This window comes from Lipotes vexillifer, unplaced genomic scaffold (assembly GCF_000442215.2).
Source record: "Lipotes vexillifer unplaced genomic scaffold, Lipotes_vexillifer_v1.1 scaffold835, whole genome shotgun sequence".
Classification (NCBI taxonomy): Eukaryota; Metazoa; Chordata; class Mammalia; order Artiodactyla; family Lipotidae; genus Lipotes; species Lipotes vexillifer.
The window spans coordinates 1,393,928-1,400,850 of NW_006774135.1; the positions used below are offsets into that span (position 1 = coordinate 1,393,928).

At 43.8% G+C, this 6,923-nt stretch overlaps 1 protein-coding gene across 1 annotated transcript in view; it reads right to left on the reverse strand.

Annotated features, from left to right (window-relative positions):
* The window catches only part of MMEL1 (membrane metalloendopeptidase like 1), a 32,839-nt gene that overhangs the window by 18,828 nt on the left and 7,088 nt on the right, over positions 1-6,923 (reverse strand). The window lies entirely within an intron of this gene.

Here is a 6,923-nt window from a genome sequence, read left to right on the forward strand (position 1 = left end):
AGCCCACCAGGCATGGCCACCTTCCCCACCAGGGAGACCCACGGAGAGGTGGGCAGGAGGGAACAGGGCCTCATTCAGGTCAGGGCTGTGGGCAAGCCTGGGTCCCGGTTCAGCCTGGCCCCTGAGACCGCAGAGGGTGTAGGAGGCCCTGAATGTGCTGGGTGTCCCCTGGGGGCCTGGCCGTTGGAGGGAGTGTTTATGAGATGTGTGATCTGGGGGGTGGGGGGTGGGGAGAGGTGTTTCTCCTCCACCTGTTAGTGGCTGCTCTTCCCACCCATCCATTTGTTCATCCATGAATCCAACATTTGCTAATATTATCAACCAGCCCTTGTGCTGGGCTCTGGAGATTCAGATCTGAGTCCCACACGGGCCCTGCCCTTAAGGGGCCCCCAGTCCAGTGGAAAAGGAGAAAAGTGATGCATAGATTGAGGCAAACCGTGGACGGTCCCATGGATCAGAAACAGAAATGCAGTGCTCAGTGGGTGCTACGTCTGTCTGCCCCACGGGCATCTGCCAGTCTCAGCAACCCAGGGCCTCTGGACAAGGGCCACGCCCTTGGTGGAAGAGTAGACTAGGCATCTGAGCTCTGGCCAAAGAGATGGTGGGGGAGAAGGGGTCTTTGCTTCTGATTAGGATGCAGCAAGTCTAAGCAGACTGTGGCTATTTCACCTGCAACTGGGGCAGGCCTCCTCCAGGAGGGGCATGGAGTGGGGGGATTTTTAACAAGCCCTTTGCTCCTGCCCGTGGGCTGGAGGGAGGGATCCGGGTTCCAAGGAGCCTCTGTCACACAAGGCTCTGGTTCCTGCTCTGGGGCCTCCCATAATGCATGGCGGCGATGCAGGTGAAGGCAGGGCCAGGGCAGGAAAGCTGGGAGAAATCCTCCTTCATGAGGAAAGAGGCAAATGTGACCCATGACCAAGAAAAAAACCCCCAAAACAGTTCAAAATGGATTCGTTGGTGACCAGATGTCAGAGTTAGCAGACAAAGTCTTTAAAATCACCATGATAATTAAGATAAAGGGTCTTGTACAGAAGACGGAAAAATACGTAGATAGATGGTGAAATTTACCAGATAAATGGGAATTCTAAAAAAGAACTAAATGGAAATGCAATAGAAAGAGTGAGGAATTCATTTTTTAGCCTTAAAAACACACTGAATAACTGCAAAAGAAAGTATTAGTGTCACGGCATATATAGGTCAGTATCAGTGATCCACCTTGAAGCACAAAGGAAAAAGATGAAAAAACCGAATGGAGAAAAACATCTAAAAAACACCCAGAGCTGACATGGTAGTTAACAGTGAGAGACTGGGTGATTTCCCCTAAGCCTGGGGACAGGCAGCACTGTCCTCTCTCATGTCTCCTATCCAACATCACATGAGAGGTCCTGCTGGTTCAATATGACAAGAAAAGGAAATATAGGTAACACAGACCGGAAAGGAAGTAATAAAACTCTATTTGCAGATGACATGGTCATCTATGTAGAAAATCCCAAAGAATCAAGCAAAACAAAACAAAACAAAACAACAACAACAACAAAAAACTCCTGGAACTAATAAGAGACGATAGTGGGTGGCAGGATACAAGATTAATATACAAATTGCTTTCTTATATATTAGCAATGAACAACTGGAATTTGAAATTTTCAAAGCAATACCACTTACAATAGCACCTAAAAAATGAAAAAGTTAAGTATAAATCTAACAAAATATGTACAGGACCTATATGTGGAAAACTATAAAACACTGATGAAAAAAATCGAATGTGTAAAGAAATGGAAAGATATTCCGTGGTCACGGACTGGAAGACAGTATTATTAAGATGTTGATTCTTCTTAACTTGATCTACAGATTCAAAATAATTCCAATCAAAATCCCAGCAAGCTATTTTGTATTTATTGACCAACTGATTCTGAAAAGGCTCAAGTAGCTATAGAACAGACAACAATGAAGAAGAATGAAGTTGGAGAGACACATGACTTGATTTCAAGACTTACGATAAGGCTACAAGTAATCAAGATGGCATAGTATTGGCAAAAGAAGAGACAAATAGATCAATGCAACAGAATAGAGAGCCCAGAAATGGACCCACACAAATACAGTCAACTAACCTTTGACAGAGGAGCAAAGGCAATTCGATGGAGAAAGTATAGCCATTCAATAAATGCTCCAAAAGGAAAATTGGACATTCGGATACAAAAACAAACCAAAATAATTAGACACAGGCCTTATGCCTTACACAAAAATTAACTAAAAATAAACCACAGACATAAATATAATATGCACAACTGTAAAACTTCTTGAAGAAGACAGGAGAAAACCTACATGACTTTGGGTTTGGTGACGACTTTTAAAATACGACACAAATAGCATGATCCATGAAAGAAAAAATCGACAAGTGAGACTTCATTAAAGTACTGACAAATTGTTTTTTAAATTGTTGAATAAATAAAAAATGGGGGTGGTGGTGGAATAGACAAGTCTTCCAAACAGAAGAATTCCAAATAGATTACATAGATACTCCATCTCTAAGGATGTGTAGTGTAACTCCCCACCCTTTAAGTTTGGGCTGCATGTGCTGCCCTCCTTCCAAAGAGGACAGTGTGGAAAGACAGGGGACAAAGGTACCTATACAGTGGAAAAAGCTGGCAAACACTACCTCAAGCCATGTGATCAAGGTTGACATCAACGTGGTAAGTCACTGAAATTATGTCCCCTTGGTCTGTAGGCTTCCTCCCCAAAACATCACCCCAGTCTGAACATCAGACAAATGAGAGACATTCTACAAAATACCTGGCCAGTCCTCCTAAAAACTGTCAAGATCATAAAAATCAAGGGAAGGCTGAGAAACCATCACAGCCAAGAGTCCAAGGAGATTTGCCAACTAAATCATGTGGGGTCCTGGGACAGAAAAGGAAACGAGGCGAAAACTGAGGAAATATGAATAAAGCATGGACTGGGTTAATAGTAATATATAAACATTGGTTCATTACTTGTGACAGATGTATCACACTTGTGTGATATAAGATGCGGTATGAAGTATATGGGAATTGTGTACTCTCTTTGCAATAATTCTGTAAATCTAAAGCTGTTTTAAAATTTAGAAAAGTTGGACTTCCCTGGTGGTCCAGTTAAGACTCCATGCTTCTTCCAATGCAAGGGGCCCGGGTTTAATCCCTGATCAGGGAACTAAGATCCCACATGCCGTGTGGCATGGCCAAAAAAGAGAAAAAGAAAAAGAAAAAGAAATTTAGAAAAATTACTTTGGGGCTTCCCTGGTGGCGCAGTGGTTGAGAGTCCGCCTGCCGATGCAGGGGACATGGGTTCGTGCCCCGGTCCGGGAAGATCCCACATGCCGCGAAGCGGCCGGGCCTGCGGGCCATGGCCGCTAAGCCTGCACGTCCGGAGCCTGTGCTCCGCAACGGGAGAGGCCACAACAGTGAGAGGCCCGCGTACTGCAAAAACAAAAAAAACCAAAACAAACAACAAAAAAAGAAAAATTACTTTGAAACAACATGAGCAGAGGATCTGAGATCTGTGGAACCATATTAAATAGCTTAACATCCATGTAGCTAGAGCCCCACAGGAGAATGGTATGAGTCAGCAATCTTTGAAGAGATAATGGCTAATAATTTTTCAAAATTGGTGAAATACATAAGCCTATAGATCCAAGAAGGGCAGTAAATCCCAAGCAGGATGAATACAAAGAAAACCATGCACGCAGCAGCATCAAGTCAAACTGCCGAGAACTACAGAGAATGAGATATTCATAAAAACAGTCAGAGGAGAAAAAAGACATTAATTCATGGGAGGTACAAGAAGAGTGACAGCTGGCTTCTCATCACAAACAGTGGTGGTCAGAAGACGATGGAACAAACTTGAATGGATGCTTGAAGAAAACAAACTACCTACCAACTGAGAATTCTATATCCAGCAAAAATATAGTTAAAAAGTGAAAGTGAAATAGACATTTCAGGCAAAAGCTGATAGAATTTGTCTCCATTACACAACACTCACTACAACAAATAACTAAAGAAAGTCTTCCCATAGAAAGAGCAGGTAACCAGTTGGGAGTCCAGGTTGGTGGGAAGGAATAATGACCAGGACCAGAAAGGGGAGCGTAGGGTAAACAGGGTGAATGAAGCATTGTGGGAACCCAAACAGTGCATCTGATTGATCTGCTTCCAGTCTAGTCAGACGAAACCAGAACAAACACCCAACACTGGGGAGGTAAGTTCATGCCTTCTCCATGCTTATGTCCCCCTCCCATTTCCTCCACTGCATTCCCGGCGCGGGCTGCCGTAACCTTCTGGTTGGGGGAAGTTCCTGGGGTAAGTTCATCTGATGCTACAGCTCAAGAGTTTCCTGAGGATGCAGTGGGCTCTTGAGAAAACATTTCCAAAATTGAGTGAGACGAGATCACCATGTTTGTGCACTTTGCCTTTAACTTACACCACCTCACTTGTGAGGGTCACCACCTCCATTTTTCTGATGAGAAAACTGACAGGCATGTGGGGTGATACACCCACGGCCAGTCACTAGTGACTGGTGGAGGTTGGACTTCCAGCACCCATATTCTCATTCAAAATCTGTTCTTCTGAGCAGGAGAAGAGGCAAACTGCAAGGCCTTTGACACAAAAGCTGAATAGAAATGAAGTCTTCCTCTAATGCTAAAATAGGATCAACAGGACACACAGCAAACAGACCCCAAACAGGGATATTTCCCCCCTTCATGATTCCAGAAGGGAGTCGACTTCCTTGTGCCCAGTTGACATGTGTCTACTCTTGTTCTTTTTTATATTTGCTTGAATAACTTCTGTAATATGCCAATTATTTTCACATAGACTCTCTACATTAAAAAAACAACAACCTGACATTTCCTCTGAAAGATCTGTTCTCCTAAAGGTTGGCCTTGATGTGAATAATTTGTTTTCTCTTTCTGTCTCTCTCCTCTTCCTGCCTCTGTCTCTGTCTCTCCCTACCTAACAAAAGAGGGATACAAAGAACTTTATTGGGTGGAAAATAACCGTCCTCCCTGGAGAATGTATCATCACAGGCTGGTTGTCATGCAGGTGTGGGGTGTGAGCTTACATGACCCTGTGGTCAAGGAAACCACAAGCTGAGAAATTAAATTTAGACTGGTAGCATTCCCAGGTGCCTGATGGAAACAAACACACATATTGTCTGGAGGGAAACCTAGCCCAAGTAACAAAGGATTCTCCCAGATAAAGCCAATTTGAACATGGACTGAGGTTTATGAAAAGACCAGATTCCATGACTGAGAAACAGCAAACAGCAGGACCAGAACCCCAAGGATTCATATTTTGGGATTATCTGACCCATAACATGTGGAAGCTGGCATCACGGGCCCCAAACCTCAATGTCTCCCTGTATCTGTGCCTTTGCACATGCCATTGTAGTTGCTTCCCCTGAAGGAGCAGAGAATATTTCCTCTCTCTCTTCACTGTGGGTTTGCCCCTATGGCTTTGGTAATAGAATGAGGTGGAAATAATGTACTCCAGCTCTGAGCCTAGGCCCTAAGTGTGTTTCCACTTGTCCCCATGAGCTTCTGTATGGAGAGGGACATGCTTGCTGGTCCTTGTAGGAGGATGAAATTCATGGAACAGCTGCCCCAGCTGAGGCTGACCTACATCAGCTGAGCCCTGCAGCCTACTGATGGATGTGTGTCATGATAAATAAGTGTTGTTTTAAGCCCCTGAGTATTGGGGTGATTTGTTAGGCAGTAGTGGCTAGCTGATGCAGAAATCACCCACGTATGTTTGAATCATTGAAAGAAATAAAAATTAAAAACAAGGGCAAAGAAAAAATTGAAAAAATCAATTTGTAAAAGAATCACTTGGAAACTCTAGAAATAAAAAACATGAAATTGTTGAAAATAAATTTTTTTTTAGAAAAAATCCAAAAGGGATAGGTTAAGTGGAAGATACAACAGAGCTGAAGAGAGATTTAGTGAATTTGAATGTAGTTCTAAAGAATTTACCCAGAATGTGGGGCAAAATCAAAGAGATGGAAACTTTTCTCTAAAAGATATGGAAGATAGAGTGAGAAAAATTGAGTGCATATGTAATCAGAATTTTAGGAGAAAATAAAGATAATGTGGGAGACACAATATTAAAAAGACAGTGGCTACAAGTTTCCAAAATTAATACATGTCATTAGTGCTCGGATTCAAGAATCACAACAGATGCAAAGCAGAATAAATAAAAAGAGCTTCATAGTTAGACACCTCATGGTAAAAATGCACAGTACCAGGGAGAAAACAGCTCAGAGGGGAAAAAGTTCATCTGACAAGAAGGCCAATTAGATTGAACCAGATTTCTGAGCAACAGCAACGGAAGTCAGAGACAGCGAAACTAAATCTTCAAGATATTGAGAACGTAACTAAGCCCAGATTTGTGTAACCAGTTAAACTATCACTGAAGGATGACTACCAAATAAAGTCATTTTCAAGTAAACAAAAATGAAGGTTTACAGTTGAAAGAGTATTTTAAAGCTGTGCTCCCCAAATCTGCCTGATCACAAGAAAGGCCTAACACGCTGGTTACAGTACAGATTCGGGGGTCTTACCCTTTAAGATTTCCTGGTTCTGCCTAGGTTGAGTCCTGTTATGGACTAAACTTTTGTATCTTCTCCCCACCCGCCCCCACCACCATTCCTATGTTGAAGTCCTAACCCCGAATGTGACTGCATTTGGCGCTGGCACCTGTGGGGAGGTGAAGGAGGTTAAATAAGGTCATAAGGGGGCTTCCCCGGTGGCGCAGCGGTCGGGAGTCCGCCTGCCGATGCGGGGGGCGCGGGTTCGCGCCCTGGTCCGGGAAGATCCCATGTGCCGCGGGGCGGCTAGGCCCGTGAGCCATGGCCACTGAGCCTGCGCGTCCGGAGCCTGTGCTCCGCAACGGGAGAGG